The sequence below is a fragment of the Tachypleus tridentatus genome, chromosome 13 (genome assembly GCF_004210375.1).
Source record: "Tachypleus tridentatus isolate NWPU-2018 chromosome 13, ASM421037v1, whole genome shotgun sequence".
Lineage (NCBI taxonomy): Eukaryota > Metazoa > Arthropoda > Merostomata > Xiphosura > Limulidae > Tachypleus > Tachypleus tridentatus.
Genome location: NC_134837.1, coordinates 254,134,599 through 254,156,491, shown reverse-complemented (window position 1 = coordinate 254,156,491; position 21,893 = coordinate 254,134,599). Strand labels below are relative to the sequence as shown.

Below are 21,893 nucleotides of genomic sequence, written 5' to 3'. Positions count from 1 at the left end.
AAACAACACCAAGGAGATGTTCGTAAACTCTTCCTAATGCAAATCAAAATAAGCCGTCATTATTACAGTTAGAATGTAACGTTTCTCAAATATCGTTATGTTGTATCTATATCTTAACCCTATCTTTTAACAATTAGAACAATCGACTGGCAATCTGCGGGTGGCGAGTTCGAAATGCTCGCTCTTTTCGCCATGGGGGAGTTATAATGTGATGGCCAATCTTATTTTTGTTAGTAAAAGAGTAGTCCAAGAGTTGGCGGTGGGAAATCTTGACTAGTTTCCTTCTCTGTGGTTTGTCACTTTTAGATTAGGGACGGCTAAGAAAATAGCTCTCGAAGATTCCTAATAACAAGCAAAAAAATTGATAATGACAAATTGTTGTGAGCTTATGCAAAATATGATTTTTACCAAAGATATAAGCATTATGATTTTTATCAAAGAGATTTTTCTCAGTCGGGTAGGGCAACATTGGAGAGATTAAATCTAAATATGAGAAGTGACTGGCACAAGAAACAAGTTTGCACTCGACAAGGGACTGATTACGGAACCTTGATAAAGCCCAGAACAATAGTCACGATTAATCATACTCTTTCAAAACGTCTACTTTGAATCGTAGTGTCTGAGATTATCACGAAATTTGTAGAGGTTTGGATTACGAGCCGATGTTCGTCTTTCTTTAACACAAGTAAATCAAATTTCCTGTCGGGTCTCTGTAGGTTTACACCAGCAGAAGATTCAATTTGAGAATACAGGATAGGTTGTCAAAAAAAAATTCAAGAAAGAATGACGTATTAATTAAACATAGAATGGGGTATTAATTAAACATAGAATGGGGTATTAATTAAACATAGAATGGGGTATTAATTAAACATAGAATGGGATATTAATTAAACATAGAATGGGTATTAATTAAACATAGAATGGGTATTAATTAAACAGAGAATAGGGTATTAATTAAACATAGAATGGGATATTAATTCAACATAGAATAGGGTATTAATTCAACATAGAATGGGGTATTAATTAAACATAGAATGGGATATTAATTAAACATAGAATGGGTATTAATTAAACATAGAATGGGGTATTAAGTAAACATAGAATGACGTATTAATTAAACATAGAATGACGTATTAATTAAACATAGAATGGGGTATTAATTAAACTTAGAATGGGGTATTAATTAAACATAGAATGACGTATTAATTAAACATAGAATGGGATATTAATTAAACATAGAATGGGATATTAATTAAATATAGAATGACGTATTAACTAAACATAGAATAACGTATTAATTAAACTTAGAATGGGGTATTAATTAAACATAGAATGACGTATTAATTAAACATAGAATGGGATATTAATTAAACATAGAATGGGATATTAATTAAACATAGAATGACGTATTAACTAAACATAGAATAACGTATTAATTAAACTTAGAATGGGGTATTAATTAAACATAGAATGACGTATTAATTAAACATAGAATGGGGTATTAATTAACTAAATAATGGTCTTTCACTGCTGACTCTTAGTTACTTGGTTCTATGCCTCTTAGACGAAGAAATATCCTCCTAGCGTTTAACGTAGCCAATGAAAGATTTTGCTCATTTAAGGAAATAAAGACATTAAATATAAGATACCCAGTAGAGGTTTTAGTTCACAAACAAGAAGCGCCCCCTTCAGTGTCACAGTGGCATGTTTGCGGACGTACAACGCCAGAAATCGGATTTTTATACCCATGGTAGGCAGAGAACAGATAGCCCATTATATAGCTATGTGGTTAATTTCAAACAAATCTTAAGGCCAATGAACATAAAGAAGCAATATGCATTTTGCGTTGTTAGATTCAACCACTTATTTGAGTAGAGCTTTGAAAGATGAAAATAAGAAAAGGGAAAATAAAAATAAAAAAAGTTGTTAGCATTTAATAGGAAAAAGTGAACACTATGAAATTAGCCTAAATACTAGTTGATCAAAAGTTTAAGACCATATCAAAAAGAAGTCCTAAACAGGGTAGGAAATGCCCAACAAGAGGTCTCAGTAGTGAATTGCACGGCTATCATTGCGAATAACTTCAAACATTCGTTTTGGCATGGTTGATACAAGCGTTTGCAGAAGGCTGGCTGGAATGTCATTCCAAGTGGTGAAGATGGCTTCACGAAGATCATGCACTGTTTGGAATTGACGTCCATTTCTATAGACTTCCCTTACCATCCACCCCCCAAACATTTTCAATGGGGCTCAGTTCGGGCGAACACGCTGGATGTTCAAAAAGAATCACGTTATTCGTCATGAAGAAGTCCTTTGTCCTGCGGGTATTGTGGAGTATAGCGTTGTCCTGCTGAAAGATCCAGTCATTTCCACACAAGCGAGAGCCTTCAGTCAATAAGGGATGCTCTTTCCAACATTCCAGTGTAGACAGCTGCTGTGTGACGCCCCTGTATAATCTGAAGCTCCATTGTTCCATGGAAGGAGAAAGCACCCCATATCATGATGGAACCTCCTCCACTGTGTCGTGTAGAAAATGTCTCCGGTGGGATATCCTTATCGTATCAGTAACGTTGGAAGCCATCTGGACCATCCAGGTTAATTTTTTTTCATCAGAAAACAAAACCTTCGTCCACTTTTCTACGTCCCATGTTTGGTGCTTCTCAGCAAAGTTTAACCGAGCTGTTTCGTGGTTTCTCATAATCAAAATATAAGTTAATATTTGTGTTGTACTTCAGGGATGCGAAACTACTGCAAAACAAAATCAAATAAAGATGAAGTTAAATTCTATGATTCGCCTCCTAGTGGCGCTGCGGTATATCTGTGGATTTCAACTCCTAGAAACTGGGTTTTGATACTCGTGGTGGGTATAGCATAGATAGCTTTTTATGTAGCTCAGTAACAAACAACTTCTAACATTCATCAAACTACTTTATATATATATATCAATTTTGTACGTTATTGGAATAAATTTATGTTAAATTTTCAATCTGTCAAGGAACAAAATCAGATCTTGAAATAAAACACGTCGCAGTAGGCCTTATCAAATATAAAACTAAGTAAAGAACGCATACAAGACACATACGAGGGCCCTCCAGTTTTCGAACTCACACAAGACCAGGTAGTTAAGGCACTCGACTCGTAATCTCAGAATCGTGGCTTTGAATCTCCGTCACACCAAACACGTCCGCCCTTTCAGCCGTCTGGGCGTTATAATGTGACGTTCAATCCCACTATTCGTTGATAAAAGAGTAGCCCAAGAGTTTGCTGTGGGTGAGTGGCGATGAATAGCTGCCTTCTTTCTAATCTTAAAGTGCTAAAGTAGGAACGGCTAGCGCAGATAGCTCTCGTGTGGGTAGAAACCGGGTTTCGATATCTGTGGTTGGCAGAGCTTAGATAGCCCATTGCTGAGCTCCGTGCCTAATTTAAACAAACAAAACCAAAAATGAAGAATAAAGAAAACAGAAAATAGAGTTTTGTTTACTATTGGAATTAATTTAACATTACACAGATCATAAACGACCAAATAAGTTCCTTTTTCTATTATTGGATGTATCTGAAAAGTTAAATTTTACTGATTCAAAGAATTTGATAAGTTTATATAAAACTTAGAACATCCAAGATTAACACTAATTTTTCATGCGTTTTTAACTTGTATTCTAACATAATGAATTAGACTAATAGGATAATCAAGTAAACTGTAATTGACTTTTGATTTTTCTGAATTTCGTGTAAAACTACACTAGGGTTACTGCGCTAACCGTTCCTAATTTATCAGTGTAAGACAAGAAAGAAGGCAGCTAGTAAACACCACCGACCGCCAACTCTTGGGCTACTCTTTTACCAACGAATGGTGGGATTAACCGTCATATTATAACGCCCCACAAGTTGAAAGGGCAAGCATATTCGGTGTCAACGGGGTTCGAATCTGCGACTCTCAGATTGCGAGTCCAGCACCTTAACCACCTGACCATGCCGGGCCGTGATGTACTTACTGTATTGTATGATATTGCTCAGGGTTTCCTTGACAAATAGTTACTAAATATGTTTTGTAGCTCATTAAATTACATCTTAAAAATATCGAACAACAATTGAAACTTCGAAGCAGATTACAGACCCACATTTTTCAAATCTAAAACTGCTATTCAGTTTCTGAAATTGGAAGAAACAAAGTGTAAGTTACGTAAACGTTATGTGTGATTTGTTTGTTACTTCGTTGTTAAGCATTAAGTTGTAAACTGAAGTGGGCATGCTATTTACACTACAAGAATTGAGCCCTGAATCACAAATGGATTACTATGGGATTATAATTAATATTTATTTCCTAAGGCTGGCCTTCATTTTCTATAGTAGTTTCATACCTGTAAGAACAATGTGATGAAACATAAGATGTTCATATAAGTTTTCATATTCCTTCAGCCCCCTCTAAATAAAAAAAAGGTGGTGTTTGCCCTTCTTTTGCTGCCGTGGTAGTTTTAGGTCTGGAATATTACACGCTAATCACCTACATCACTTTTCATACATATATATCTTAGATTGAGCTTAACTTTGCACGTGAAGCTTATGAACCGATATTAAGTCTGAAAGAAGTCACATCCCCACCGTATTGTGGGTCCCAATTCCTCAGGTACATTTCTTGTTAAGATGCAGTTAACTTGAATTTTGAAGCCAAGTTCCATTTTTTGCATTTTATTTGAGTTTACTTTCAGGCGGGGCGTGGGGGCTGATAACTGAAAGTTGCTTTAAAATATCGCTAAATGCAAGAAGACACTGTTAAACACGGAATAATATACACAAGTAATAACGACACTACGAATATTAGAATGCAAGAAAATGTTAGTTAACTTTCTATTATGAACGAAATACAACAAAACATACATTAGTTTCATATCAGCCTGAAACATTTTTATTTAAAAAATGTTATTTTTCTTCTTTATAAATAGTGAAAAAAAAGAAACATTACAATTATTTACTACAGTAAAAGTATGATATCGAATAATAATATTTTTTTCATTAATTTGAAACAAACAAACAAAGGAAAGGAACAAATAAACCTTTCCTTTGCTCTCAAAGCTTTAGCTCGATCCGCGAAAGAGGCCAACGTAATTTCCGCTGTCAGACCTTTATTATTATTGTGATTACAAATATTCACAAACAAAGAACTCGTGGTAAAGCCATCGTACAAAAACTTACTTTTATGAAGTTAAAAGTTGTATTGAATTACTGCTTGAAGACAAATTAAATATAAGTTACAGTGCGGCGACGTGTTATGGTTTGTAATAAGTGAAACAGTTTTGTTTCGGACAGGCTTGACTGCCCAAGCGGTTACAAACAGAGAATAGTTAACAGTTTCATATCTCATATCAGCAGCTGCTAGATTTTGTTCGTCGTGAACATAGGAACCATTCACGAAGCTCGGTCGTAAGACCCTAAAGCAAAAATGTAATTTTCATAAACTATTTAAGATGTGTTTATATGATTTCAAAAAGATTTGAATTTTGAATAGCCATCTAATATTTTAAAGAAAATAACAAACGATAGTTGTTTGAAACGTGAAAAAAATAAAACCTATAACCAGTATATCGTAAATTTACATTAATAAATAATTCTTTCTTTTATTACAAGAATACATGCAAATATTTTAAAAAGACCGAATGGAATTATAATAGAGCTGTATTAATAGGAAATATAAGACGGGATAACGCAGGCTTGCGATGGTTCTATTGTCTTGAAGGTTTTATATGTTCAGCAGTAATTGCTGTACGATGAATCCGAAAATGATGTCCATTTCATTCCATAACGTATAGATTTTCGACAAAATTTCATAACGCAATACATAAAAGAGAAACCACAACACGTAGTTTTGAGACTAAAAGACGTAGATTTCACAAGAAAAATTCAAGATAACATCAATGTATTGCACTTTTCTTCGGTTTGTTTGCATTTTTGTTTGCAAACACTAATAATAAAAAAAATGTTTACTGTAGTAAACGAAAAAATAATTTGACCTGAGCATGAGTTTATATTTCTTCTTCTTGATTTATATAAAAAACATATTTTCGTGTGTAGGTGATTTATGGAACACGAGGACTATCTGCGCTAGTCGTCCCTAATTTAGCAGTGTAAGACTAGAAGAAAGACAGCTAGTCATCACCGCCTACTGTCAACTCTTGGGCTACTCTTTTACCAAGGAATAGTGAGATTTACTGTCACACTATAACGCCCTCCCCCGGCTGAAAGGGTGAGCATGTTTGATGTGACCAGGATTCGAACCAGCGACCCTCAGATTACTAGTCGAGCCCCCTAACTACCTGGGTATGGCTGGTCGTAGAAGAAGGAAGACCAGTATGAAAGTTACTCAGCCTTCTTTCAAGTAATATGTGATGAAAGGCAGGGCAAACTGATGGAAAGTGTGTATGGTTGAGGTAAGACCCGCAACTGGTCAAGAAATGAAAGGTGAATAGGTGAACAATCCAAACTTTTAAGGAATGAACTGTGAGTCATCCAAACTCATAAATAATGAAAACTGTGTGGGTTAGATGGTGGATCCTCAATCTCCAAGGGATACAGACGAGTCTTCCAACTTATTAAAGAAATAAAACTGTGTAGATGAGATACTGGATCCTCAATCTCCAAGGGATACAGACGAGTCTTCCAACTTATTAAAGAAATAAAACTGTGTAGATGAGATACTGGATCCTCAATCTCCAAGGGATACAGACGAGTCTCCCAACTTTTTAAAGAAATAAAACTGTGTAGATGAGATACTGGATTCTCAATATCTAAGGGAAAGAGATGAATCATCCAACTTTTCAATGACTAAAATGAAAGCAAGTTCTTCAACCTGCTTAGGAAATAACGGTTATTAAAAAATAACATCACATTTCTCAGAGTGCCAGATGAAAACAATCGTAAACTTTAAAGGTTTTGAAGTTAAACAGGTAAATTAGCGAACCTGGAAGATGTATAGAAAAATTAACTCATTCAATGTTTGAAAGATGAACAGGTAGGCTAGTTACTGAACCACTTAAGGAAAGAAAATAATCCAGATCTTAGGAAGTGATATGTAAATTGGTTCATACCTAAAATATTGAGCAATAGAGGGTAAATAATGAAGGCTTAGCTGCTACAGAAAATAAAGTTAAAACTTAGGTCATCTGACAGCTCGAGGTTGGAAGTTAAAGAGAAAAGACCCCCAGTGGCACAGCGGAATGCCCGTGGTGAGCAGAGTACAGACAGCCTATTGTGTCGGTTGGCTCTAAAATAAGCAAACAAATGCCATACATTCCTTCAAAGATTTAATATTTTTTCTCTCTGTTTGTAGATAAGCAGAAAGCTACACAAGGGGCTATCTGTGCTTATCATACGTTTTGAGAAGCGATATATTTTCAAATTTTGAAAGACTGCTGGGGATATGTAGTAAAAAACACGTGAATTGTCAAATATTGGAAGAATTGAGATATGGTAGGACAGGAAACTTGGCATGGCCTGGTGGTTAGGACAGTCCACTCCAAATCTGAGGTTAAGGGTTCGAATCGTATCATCGATCATGCTCAGTTCTTTCAGCATTGGGGACGCGATGATGGGTTAGACAATCCCACTATTTGTTGGTAAAGAATAATCCATGAGTTGGCATTTGGTGGTGTTGATTAGCTAACTTCCTTGCTTGCCATCTTCAACATTATGGACTGCTAGCGCAGATAGCCCTCGAGTAGTTTTGCTCGAAATTTAACAACTAAACGAAAAATAAGTAAAGCCTACAAACCTGCCATCTCGCATGGAATGAATGGACAATGAATTGAGAAGAAATCGGTCAACTTTTAACGAATGGTTAGAATAAATAAAATATTTAACTTTATTAAAAATATAAATTAAGACTTTTGAATAAGGTACGATAAATAACACACTTAATAAAAAGAATATGTCATTATGAATACGAGACCAACTGATTCCTACTCTGATTCTAGGGGTGTTACTTGAAAACTCTGCGTTATTTTAAGAGCTCCACCAGTTTATGGTAACTTCCCACACGTTAACGAGAGTTGTCATTCTACTGATTAGCTTGGTCTATAAAAGTGCATAACTGATAAGACTTGCTGTCTTAGTTCCAAACACGCTTTATATCTATTATGTGAACGTCACAACCCAGACAACGTACTCAGCTAACTTAGTATTCCAAATAGCCAGAATGACCAAGAAACTGACCAATATATATATATATATTGAAGATGAATTTCATATGTATTTCAGATGTGGTTGTTGTTTTATGTTAAGATTAACTTTACTGATACATATAATAAGATTTTTTAGTAGTGTTTATTTGAATATCTGATAAAGAGTTTTATTTGTTTGTTTGTTTTTAATTTCGCGCAAAGCTACGCAAAGCTATCTGTGCTAGCCGTTCCTAATTTAGCAGTGTAAGACTAGAGGGAAGGCAGCTAGTCATCACCACCCACCGCCAACTCTTAGGTTACTCTTTTACCAATAAATAGTGAGATTGACCGTCACATTATAACGCCCCATGGCTGAAAGAGTAAGCATGTTTGGTGTAACGGGGATTTGAACCCCCAACCCTCAGATTACGAGCAAGCGCCCTAAGCCCCTGGCCATGCCAGGCCTCAGAAGAAGAGTGAGATGGTTTTTAAGCCTAACCTTATAGCATTTGATTTTTGAGTCAAATTTCCCCTTAGGTTATAATAATTGTGTTATAACGACCAGTCTTAAAGTGTCCCCAGTTGGGACCCACAACGCTAAACATTTAGGGTTCAATCATCCGCTATAGACTTAGCAGGTAGCTCAATGTGGTTCTATTCTAAAACAAACAGATAAGTCTTAAGTTATCTCGATAAACCCCAAACACATACTGGCGTACATAAATAAAGTCACATTTAAACAGAGAAGTTGGAAATACATGCTATTGTAGATCCCTACATTTACATAAAAAGTCTAGAAACATGTACTAGCATATAACAACAAAGTCATGTTTTCCGAGAGAGGATAGAAACACGTGCCAATATACACGAGTAGGGTAACACTTGTATAATGTATCAGTCATTTCTTTCTAATTTGTTATCAATCACAAAGCCACACAATGGATTATCTAGTTGTGTCCACCTCGGGCAATGAAACGTGAGTTTTAGTGTTATAAGCTCCTAGACTGACCGCATCGTCAACGAATTGCTAAGCCTAAAGTTAACAGGTTTTATTATTTTACTTTTATTTAATTCCTTTGAGTCTTCAAATCAAGTAATTTAACACGTCATGATTTATTTTCAAACAATTGTATTTCGTTAATTGTCGTGGAAAGTCACAATCTGTTCTAAAATTAAATTTGGATTATTACGTTGGTTAAAACGTTCAAGTTTTGCATTTCAAAATTAGCGTAGTGCTTCCAAAATTGGTCTAATAACCAGAAAGAGGGTACAGTCATCCAGTAGCACGGTCAGCCACAGGGGCACGATTTGGCTCCGCTGAATTGATGGAATAAGATTATAACACGCCCTCGTGTGGCAGTTTGAAACTAAATTTAAAATCAAACTAAAACTTGACAATTGCTGGTAAATTTCATTGGTTTGTTTGTTTGTTTGTTTTTTTTAATTTCGCACAAAGCTACTCGAGGGCTATCTGCGCTAGCCGTCCCTAATTTAGCAGTGTAAGACTAGAGGGAAAGCAGCTAGTCGTCACCACCCGCCGCCAACTCTTGAACTACTCTTTTTACCAACGAATAGTGGGATTGAGCGTCACATTATAACGCCCCCAAGGTTGAAATCGCGAGCATGTTTGGTGCGACGGGGATGCGAACCAGCGACCCCCAGATTACGAGTCGCACTTCTTAAACCACCTGGCCATGTCGGGCTAAATTTCGTTGGATTAACTATTAAAACCAAAGAGATACAGCGATAAACAAGATAACCAGATATTCGTGATGATAAGAAACCCATCTGAAGTGAAGATGTTTTCTAAAGACGGCTGGTATGGGTATTAAAACTTTAATTAAAACTAAAGTACAGAACCACATTTCGACCTTCTTAGGTAATCTTCAGGTTAACAAAGAGAGTTTGCAACTGACCGTCGCTGGACACAAGTCTTAAGGATGAGAGTGTAAACGGGTGCAGATAACCAGATAAATCTGTTGGTTTGTTTAGAATTAAGCATGAGCTACACAACGTGCTCTCTGTGCTCTGCCCACAACGGGTATCGAAACCCGGATTTTAGCGTCGTGAGTTCGTAGACATACTGCTCTGCCACTGGAGGGAAAATAGCCAGATAAATGGACAATTATTAAACACCGCTTTTTCGTCCATTATGGTAAAATATCGCTTTACTGACGAGTTTAATGGAACAACAACTCCAGCTTTCTTTTTAAACATTGTGATCTTTATCCTTAAAACCAATGTATAAATTGACTAGACTTATTACTATTGTTGTTGCTTTTAGAATAACTGAAAAAAGTGTTTTCCGTTCTTTGTTCACCCGCGGAAAATCAAACCATGGATGTTAACTTTATAAGTTCTTAAAAGGTACCAGCTTCTCATCTGCTGATTTCCCGAGATGTTTATTTCAGTTCAACTTCATATAACTTGACCGTTTATGAGAAAGAGCACAACTGGATTATTAACAGAAACTGGTACTACGTATTCATGTATAAACTTATAATAATCAAAATATAATTTGAACAAAAATATTTACTTAATAACATGGCCCAATATGAGGAACATAAAGAAATAACATAAACACAGTAAAAGTTTTATATCACGAAGTTGGGCCAAGTAAAACTAGGTTTAGTTTGACATGTCGAACTCTCACAGTTTAATTCTTTCTGAGCTTCCTGGTCTAATTTAAGACGGAATGTCTGACTCCATCTGCGTGTGGAACTATTTTGTGATCTATATACAGATGGCGCTGAATAGCTGTGCAGGACAAAATTTATGGAATAAATAGAAGACAAAAACTGTTTGTTTATCTGTTCCTGATATCCATGCAAGGGCTGTCTGCGCGAGACTGTCCTTAATTTGTTTAATTGATAAACAAGACGCAAAGCAGGCGGTTAACAGCAGTCATCGCTAACTCTTGGGTTGTTCGAAAATCGAAACGTTGAATGTGACTGTTATGCTTATAACGCACCCACAGCTCCAAAATTCCGAACTCGATTTTGGGGCAACAGAACACTAACGATGAACCTTCACAGTTGATAAAATACAATAATATGTTTGATATGTATTTGTGTGCGTATTAAATTTGTTAGAAATACATATAGCCGCATACATATAGCTCCATTGTATCTTACTGGTTTCGATACCTTTATGGGCACATCACAGATAGCCCGTTGTTAATATTGTTAATGATCACAATTAATTACTCTAATTTCCACGAACTGTACTCAGAAATTGAGCTACTTCACCAGACATTTGGTATCCTTAGATCAGTAACAAAGAAAACCTTAACATTACTTAATATTTGGACCTCTATCGGTAGTGAATGGTATAAAAACAAATACGTAACTGTAGGGTTATTACAATTAAGTGCGGTTAAATGGTTGCTGTTAGGCTATACGTTCCCAGAACATCAATTTTAAAAATGGTGTCCAAGTTTTGCTTGAAAAATTATATATATTGTTTTTATGCTTTTCAGAAGTGTTGGAGCATTGAAATTTTTAGAACACCCAGCTGAAGACACGAATTCATGTTCGATCCCTCAGTAACTCAGCCACTCTTAGTGATGTTTTTCTGTCAAGAAAACAATTTTTTCGTTTTTGAATTTCGCTCAAAGCTACTCGAGGGCTTTCTGCGATAACTTGTTTGTTGTTTTGAATTTCGTACAAAGCTACTCGAGGGCTATTTGCGCTAGCCGTCCCTAATTTAGCAGTGTAAGACTAGAGGGAAGGCAGCTAGTCATCACCATCCACCGCCAACTCGTGGGCTACTCTTTTACCAACGAATAGTGGGATTGACCGTCAAATTATAACGCCCCCACGGCTGAAAGGTCGAGCATGTTTGGCGCGACGGGAATGCGAACCCGCGACCCTCAGATTACGAGTCGCACGCCTTAACACGCTTGGCCATGCCGGACCATTCTGCGATAGCCGTCCCTAATTTAGCAGTGTAAGACTAGAGGGAAGGCAGCTAGTCATCACCGCCAACTCTTGGGCTACTCTTTTACCAACGAATAGGGATTGATCATAACATTATAACGCCCCACGGGTGGGGAGGCAAGCATATTTGGTGCCACTGGGATTCGCACCCGCGACCCTCGGATTACGATGCGAACGCCTTGACACGCTTGGCTATGCCGGGCCCAAGGAAATAATTAGCTAACACATCTGAAATTTCATGCTAGACATTCGCCATATAATTACTCACGATATGAGTCTGAGATAAACGTAGAATAAACGAATCTAACTCTCGAACCAGGAGTCAAGAACCTGTTGACAACTTCTCAATCTGCATTTGTAACGAAAAAAACCTAATATGGGACCCAGGTTTAGTATCAAACACGAAGTTTGTACCGAATATTCCTAATATGGGACCCAGGTTTAGTATCGAACACGAAGTTTGTACCGAATATTATATTTTAACGTTATTTCTTTTAAGTAAATGGGAAAAATATATTTTACAGTTGTTGTTAAACTGGAAACCGTTGTCCTAAATATTTATGAGCAATAAGGTTAAAGTGACTTGGTCTATCATAATCAAAATTAATACACTGTAACGATGAAATTAGTGTTTCCAGAGAGCGCTAGCAATTCAACAAATAAATAAAATAGAGCAATTGTACCCCGTGATTAACTTAAGTTTTTTTTGTGTGTATAACCAATTTATTACATACATTATACTTTATACTTACTGAACATGTCTACTAAAGAGTTGTATCAACTGTAGAACATGCGCTCAAACGTAGATATGTACCACTCAATGATTCACGTAATTTCTTTGAAATTATCACAATGATTTATTTGGTTTGTTTTGAATTTCGCGCAAAGCTACACGAGGGCTAGCTGCATTAGCCGTCCCTAATTTAGCAGGGTAAGACTAGAGAGAAATCATCTTGTCATCACCACCCACCGCCAACTCTTGGGCTACTCTTTTACCAACGAATAATGGGCTTGACCGTACATTATAATGCCCCACTGCTGAAAGGGCGAGCATGTTTTGGTGTGAGGGAGATTCGAATCCGCGACCCTCAGAGATGAGCATGAACTCACTCCGCGGCCTTAATTGACATAATGTTTGAGTCCAAGTGTCTTAATTTAACTACAAAAGACTCTGTCATGAAAATGCGTAGACCAAGAAATCTTATATACTAAAAATTTAGATTTTAAATTAACAACAAAATCGAAAAAAAAATACATGTCAACCTTTTAGCTTCGGCTGTTGTTAAGTCTAACTGATTAGCTATCTCATGGGGGCTGGGAAGATCGAGTCCAGATTTCAGCATTATACGCTCATGAACCATCAAAAAGGGGTGAGGTGGAAGGTTGGGAGTCCAGTGTTTTTTTTTCCTGGTAAAAAGTTACACGATATCTGAATTATGTCTACGGCAGGGATCAAACTTTCAATTCAGCATTATAGATTCTTCACACTTATTGACGATCCATTGGATCGACGGGGGGATCATGAGTGAAGAAAGCTTTTTTTTATAGATAGTGGGGTTTCTTTATTTGTTTGTAGTTAGCAGGTGGACTAGTTTTCCACAGAAAATCAACACAATCAAGGTTAGTAGTTTAAGACTATAAAGTGATTTGTATTTTGTAGAGTGAATTAGCTATAAAAAACATTTTAACTGAAATGTTCGTTTTCTCACGATCTTCTGCCGGTGACAAATATGACAGTGAAAGTAGTTTCTCAAATGAAACCGTATTGATTAGTTTTATTTTGGATTTGAGTAAAATTTTATGACCGTAACTTATCAAGCAAGTATGAAAAATTAACAAACAACATTTTAGTTTACAAATTAGGCCAAGAAGTTGTAATTAATTATAAGTTTGTTCTTCATTAAAGGAAGACAATTACTGGGTTATAATATGACAACAGATACGCCACCATTCTGACCACGACTGGAAACGAAACCGAGCTTCGGTCAACTTTGCACGCTCTGTTTATTTTTATATGAAGTTAGTTCCGGATTCGAGTGGTCTCTCTGAAAAAGACTGCACTGAAAATAGTCAGCATTTCATTGACACTTTTCCCAATCGATCCGGTATCAGATACCTTTAAAGTGTTTGTTTTGGTGAATCTAGTTTATACATATATATATATATATTTTTTTTTTCGCATTTCTTGGTTGGAGGAGAGTTCTAAGATGGAATTTAGGTACTGCTGCAACTGACAGAAACACGTTGCTCCAGGGTATACTTATATACCCTGTAGAAAAAGATTAACCACAGTAAGCTAAAAGTTGTCTGAGAAACCTGTTGGAATGCAACCATTTGATTGGTGTTAAATGTGCTAAAGCACTGAGGCACACCACGATTTATACAGGAAGACGTTAGTTGGAACACGAGTTTAAGCAGGCGTTATATTTAGCGAACATTAACTTATGACACTATGATCGACAAACGGTTCTCGGGTTTCATTCTGGATCAAACCGTAAGCAAATTATAAACACTATTAACAGTAAATAACTAATAAACACCATTTCACAGTAAACAACTAATAAACACTATTAACAGTAAATAACTAATAAACACCATTTCACAGTAAACAACTAATAAACACTATTCACAGTAAACAACTAATAAACACCATTTCACAGTAAACAACTAATAAACACTATTCACAGTAAAAACTAATAAACACCATTTCACAGTAAACAACTAATAAACACCATTTCACAGTAAACAACCAATAAACACCATTTCACAGTAAACAACCAATAAACACCATTTCACAGTAAACAATAAACACCATTTCACAATTAACAACCAATGAACACCATTTCACAGTAAACAATTAATAAACACAATTTCACAGTAAACAACCAATAAACACCATTTCACAGTAAACAATAAACACCATTTCACAATTAACAACCAATGAACACCATTTCACAGTAAACAATTAATAAACACCATTTCACAGTAAACAACTAATAAACACCATTTCACAGTAAACAACTAATAAACACTATTTCACAGTAAACAACCAATAAACACCATTTCACAGTAAACAACCAATAAACACCATTTCACAGTAAACAATAAACACCATTTCACAATTAACAACCAATGAACACCATTTCACAGTAAACAATTAATAAACACAATTTCACAGTAAACAACTAATAAACTGTTATAAACATTAATAAGACTTCTAGTTAATTCTATAATTATTTTTAGATGATAATTTATTGCGTGCACGATAGACTCGAGTGAAACCTAGTGGTTAGCGTGTTCCACCCGTGAATTCGAGAGATCATGTTTACGGCCCGTTGTTGTTAAGACACGCTGCACATTTTTGTCGTCGTGTGTGCTTTGAAGACGTGAAGTAAAAATTGCACGTTTTTGTCAGGCAAGACAAAATGTGCTGTTATTGTTATTGAGTGGATAGCCCTTTGTGTAAGTGATCGAGAAAGTGCTGACATTTCATTTACATATCTTATCTTTCTGTTGAGTTAGTCAAGCTATACAATACCTGTCACAGTGTTACAATACCTGTCACAGTGTTACAATACCTGTCACAGTGTTACAATATCTGTCACAGTGTTACAATACCTGTCCTGTCATACAATACCTGTCATAGTGTTACAATACCTGTCACAGTGTTACAATACTTGTCATCACACTGTTACAATACCTGTCACAGTGTTACAATACCTGTCATAGTGTGTTACAATATCTGTCACAGTGTTACAATACCTGTCATAGTGTTACAATACCTGTCATGTCATACCCGTCATAGTGTTACAATACCTGTCATAGTGTTACAATAGTGTTACAATACCTGTCATAGTGTTACAATACCTGTCACAGTGTTACAATACCTGTCATAGTGTTACAATACCTGTCACAGTGTTACAATACCTGTCACAGTGTTACAATACCTGTCATAGTGTTACAATACCTGTCACAGTGTTACAATACTTGTCATGGTGTTACAATACCTGTCACAGTGTTACAATACCTGTCATAGTGTTACAATACCTGTCATAGTGTTACAATACCTGTCATAGTGTAATAATTCGATTTTTAACGCTATTTTTAGTTCTTCCTTTATTCTATAGATTCTTTGTGACTGGATTGTAGAACTCTGGATTCCGGAGGGAGCGAGTTGGCATATTTCTCACATTTTAAGTTGTAGGTGTCATAATTGCGAGAGTCATTCTTGTAGTGTAGATACACTTTGGTATGGTACTGCTTATTGGCTTTCGACCAGCTTTCTGATCAGTAGTTCAAAATTATGGTTTAGTTTGTTTTGAATTTCGCGCAAAGCTACACGAGAGCTATCTGCGCTAGCCGTCCCTAATTTAGCAGTTTAAGACTAGAGGGAAGGCAGCTACTGATCATCCCTCACCGCCAACTCTTGGGCTGCTCTTTTACCAACGAATAGTGGGATTGGCCCTCACTTTATAATGCCCCCACGGCTGAAAGAGCGAGCATGCTTGGTGCGACAGTGATTTGAACCCACGACCCTCGGATTACAAGTCGAATGCCTTAACCCACGTGGCCTGATGTTGTTTTTGTTGTTCTAATATTATGAACAATTATTTCTTTAACGCAGATGGTGAAATTTAAGGAAAGTGAAACGTCCATATTAATATATATTTTGATGTTACTGTGTTTTAATACTTATTATAAAGCTGTGTTTTCCTTTCTATGAATTACAAACAATTCCATTATTGTAATTCACATTGATCCTTCCCTTTTTAGTATATTAAACGAATTACTAAATAATTTTGAAATGCGTCTTCTCATCCGACGAGGAATGAAAAGGTAGTGGAACTTGAAATAGTTAGGTGGTGATTACAACATAATATGTGGTCCGGCATGGTCACGTAGGTTAAGGCGTTCGACTCCTAATCCAAGCGTCGCGGGTTCGAATCCCGCTCGCACCAAACATGCTCACCCTTTCAGCCGTGGGGGCGTTATAATGTTCGGTTAATCACACTATTCGTTGGTAAAAGAGTAGCCCAAGAGTTGGCGGTGGGTGGTGATGACTAGCTGTCTTCCCTCTAGTCTTACATTGCTAAATTAGAGACGGCTAGCGCAGATAGCCCTCGAGTAGCTTTGCGCGAAATTCAAAACAAACAACATAATGTCTGGTCAACACATATCAGGTAGACGAAGAACGAAAGATAACAAGGAACAAAATGGTAATGTCCTAATAGTTCTCGAACTTTTTTATAATGGTTAAAAGCATGTTTTCCATCAACTTCAATGAAATATTTAGGTGCTAAAAAAGAAACTAGATAAATAGGAAAGGGTTATAATTTTCATACCCATTAGGTAGGTCAAAATGTAGGTTGAAATGTGAAACAATAAAAACTTTGTTAGAATTTCAAGACAATACTTAATTCTATACTAAAACAATCACTCTTGTTAATTGTAGATTGCCTTAGAGTTTAAGAAAAACAAATAAATAAACTATAACACTTTTTTATCCTTTAGCGAGGATAAAAAAAGGACATATTTATAGCAACAATAACCAGTGTCTCAAGAAACCGAAAACGAAACACGATTTGATTATGTCACTTGATCTAAATTTCAGTAAGGCCACAACAGATAAAATCTATTAGGCTTGATATTATCATGTCAAATGTAGGGTTAAGAATGAATCACAATAGCAGTGTGTGTTAAGATTGTTTATTTGGTTTTCAAATTACCTCCATCTAGTCACGCGTATCTGGCTGGTTTGAAATTGATTATTCTGAATTTATCCACTTTAAAACACATCAATAATAGTCTTGCTTTTTTTTAAAAAAATTCATCCAGGCAATAAGTTTCTATTTTACTGTCTGTTTGGTATTAACCACACGGGTATCTAAACCCACATTTCATCGTAATAAGATTTCAGACTTGTCTCTGACTTACTGTGAGGTGTTAATTTACTGCTGGCATTCACACAGATGTGTGAATAGTTTTCCGTTGAGTCAACGGCAAATTTATGGAATTACAATAATAAAATCAGGATATCAATTCCATGTATAGGCAGAGCGCAGATAAGCCGACTGACCTGGTTAAAGTACAGCTTTTTGTACGGACCTGGTTAAAGTACGGCCTTGCGTACGGACGTGATTAAAGTACGGTCCTGAGAACGGAGCTTTTTTGTCTCAACTTGAAACACAAGTGGAGAGTCAGTGTATTTATGCTTCTACCACACAGTAGGTCGATCTTAGATCTGCATCTTGAGAGTCGAACCAGATCGTAAGTTGCTTTTAAGATCTGTATCTTGAGAGTCGAACCACATCGTAAGTTACTTTTGCGTCTGTAAAACTCACCAGTTTTTTCTTACGTTTATATTATTGCAGAGTTATGTCGATAATACTTACTACCCTGCCATATTCTACTATTGTACAACTTAGTAGACGTGTTATATGTATGTATATACTCGTGATGACCGAAACTACCTATGCATAAATGACCTAAGTTTGAGGAACTTCGTGTCACCAGTTCTAGCCAATATTTTCATGACACAGAATGAATCTCAAGCGATCAGTTCAGCCTTACACCCACCACTAAACTGGTACATTCGTGTCACCAGTTCTAGCCAATATTTTCATGACACAGAATGAATCTCAAGCGATCAGTTCAGCCTTACACCCACCACTAAACTGGTACATGTATGTTGATGATACAATTGCTGGATTCACATCTACAGAACACACACTTAATTTTTTATCAACTACGTTAACTCCATACACCCCAACACCTGTGAACAGGACAAAACTAACCAAATAGTATTTCTCAACCTCAAGATCACAAGAACTGATATACAATTCAACACAGACATTCATAGAAAAATCACCCATACTGGACTATACATTCTCTGGGACTCAGCACATGAAACAAAGCAAAAACTCAACTTATTAAGAAACCAACTAAACACAGCCATAAAACTATGTTCACCTGATAACATTAATGACGAAATCAACAAAATAAAACAACACTTCATCAGCATCAACAAATTTCCTCAAAAAACTGTTGAAAAAATTATATACACACACACACCTGGTTCAACAACACAATCAACAATAAATCCTAAGATAAAACAAACTACAAAACCTTCCACTGCTGCATACCACATGTTCCCGATATCAGCGAAAAAATAACCAACATTTGGGAAAAAACTTATAACAAAACACAACATTCCAGTAAATACCAAATTTATTCAAAAAACAAGTACAAAACTGAGTTCTATACTATGTAAAACTACACTGACAAACACCACACCAACATTATTTATAAAATACAATGTGATAACTTCTATATTGGAGAAACAAAACAAATAAAATGGAAACCAGATTCAAATAACACAAAATGCATCTTCACGTGTTTTTGAACACTGCTAATAAAAACAACACAACATAACTATAGAAAACACCCAGATACTAAGTAGAGAAACAAATACAAACAAAAGCAAAAGCAAAGAAGCCCTACTTATACGGCAACTAAAATCAAAATTAAACCAATATAAGGAACACCTTTATACCTATATAGATTAATTAATAATCTAACATATACTGTATCGCCCCCTACAATCCCGTACCCGTTTACACTCTCGTACCTAGGACATGTGCCCGGCAACGGTCAGTTGCCAACTCTCTTTTTACTAACCTGAAAATGGTTGATACGTTGTTCTCTGCTTTATTAGTAAAAGTGTTAATACGCATACCAGCCGTTCTGAGATACATTATGTATATACTGTAGCTTGAAACGTATTCTCTCACATTGAGTATCAAATACCATACCCCATAACACAGCCACCCGAGATATGCAGTTTCATATTACGTATGGAGGCATATGATACCTAATGTTGTTATTATTTTATCTTTAATTGCAGGAAACAGTTTGAAGGAACGATTCACACCGACCTCTTTCCATTCTGTTTTCATCTCTTGTTTTATTTTATCAAATCAAAAGTGTGTTTGATTTTATCATCCTGTTACTATTAGTAATCGAGTATCGTTGACTCTATGGTGTTACGGTCTGTAGCATGTTACAATTTTATCCTCGACTTTGTGGTGTTACAGTTTGTAACATGAACAAATTTTATCCTTGACTTTGTGATGCTACGGTTTGTAACATGAAACATTTTTATTCTTGACTTTGTGATGCTACGCTTTGATCGAAAAAAAGGATTTGACTGCCACTCTTATGGCGAGCTGCCACTCTTATGGCACCCGGCTTGGCATGGTTTAGTGGTTTGGACACTCGACTCACAACCTGCCGATTGATAAAACTAAACAACTGTCTAAAATGCTTGCCCTTTAAATCGTGAGGATGTTATAACGGTACAATTCATCCTCTTAATCGTTGGTAAGGAGTAGCCCAGTGGTTGGCGGCTGGTGGTGTTGACTAGTTTTCTCTATCATTTCAAAACGAGGGAGTTCTGATATAGATAGCCCTCTAGTAGTTGTACATGAAATTCAACAACAAACAAACTTAAAGCGCACACACACAAGGCCCCAAAGAGCATAACGCGTTTCTTACAGTAATGGATAAGGAACCGTGAATCATCGGATTCAATGTCCAGAAAACAAGCTTATCAGTAGGCCATACCTGGCCTTCAAATGATTTCGAAAAAAAACAAAACGCTTTTATTAATGCGATTATTCCTATTAATTTATGGAATAGTATACTGTTAGGGTCTGGCATGGCCAAGCGTATAAAGGCTTTCGACTCGTAATCCGAGGGTCGCGGGTTCGAATCCCGGTGCCACCAAACACACTCGCCCTTTCAGCCGTGGGGCGTTACAAAGTGACGGTTAATCCCACTATTCGTTGGTAAAAGAGTAGCCCAAGAGTTGGCGGTGGGTGGTGATGACTACCTGCCTTCCTTCTAGTCGTACACTGCTAAATTAGGTACGGCTAGCGCAGTTAGCCCTCGAGTAGCTTTGCGCGAAATTCAAAACCAAAACAAGTATACTGTTTTCTCTTACAGAGAAAGCACAGACATAAAATATTTAACTGTAATCCGTAACACTGTATGTTAGATTTATGATCAGTTTATAAGCTGTCTTCTTCACAGAAAGTAATTATGCTAACATAAAAACTAAATTAATTTAGAATATTTATTCAAAGTACATGCAATACTGTAGAATCTCACATTAATTCTTGTTATTTCAAGATTATCTAACGTTTTTCTGATACTGTTGTTGTTGTTTTTGAATTAAGCACAAAGCTACACAATGGGCTATCTGTGCTCTGTCCACCACGGGTATCGAAACCCGGATTTTAGCGTTGTAAGTCCGCAGACATATCGCTGAGCCACTGGGGGGCTTTTCTGGTACTATCTGGAGTATAAATAACAAAACTAACAGATTTTAAAATAATTAGATATAAGCTTTCAAAACTAACATGTAACGTACTAAGACAAAGTGACAAAGAATACCCCTTTGAAAATACTTGCTTTTGTTGAGTTTACAGAATTACGAGGACACCAACATGACCAGCGAAGCAGGGAATAAATAAAGTAAAGTGAAGTCAGAGCTTTCCATGTAGTATTTAAATTTCGCTATTCTGTTAAAGTTGAGACAGTTTTTATTTCTGGTTGTTATAAAAACAACAACATTTAATTAGCACAAAATTAACTTCCTGTTTTCTAGGTGGCACTACAGGTGTGAGATAGAACAGAACAATTCATTATTTATCTGCTAATCAGTTAATTATACTTTATTGGCACTTTATATACCTTACGTTTACATTAGAAGTGATCATTAAACAACTGTTTGTAATGTTTATCT

General features: G+C 36.2%; 1 protein-coding gene and 1 long non-coding RNA gene across 2 annotated transcripts in view; one reads left to right on the top strand and one right to left on the bottom strand.

Annotated features, from left to right (window-relative positions):
* LOC143237081 (uncharacterized) overlaps positions 1-21,893 on the top strand; it is a 115,510-nt gene that overhangs the window by 22,705 nt on the left and 70,912 nt on the right. The gene's annotated exons all lie outside the window — the stretch shown is intronic.
* LOC143237083 (uncharacterized) overlaps positions 1-21,893 on the bottom strand; it is a 46,334-nt gene that overhangs the window by 17,099 nt on the left and 7,342 nt on the right. The window lies entirely within an intron of this gene.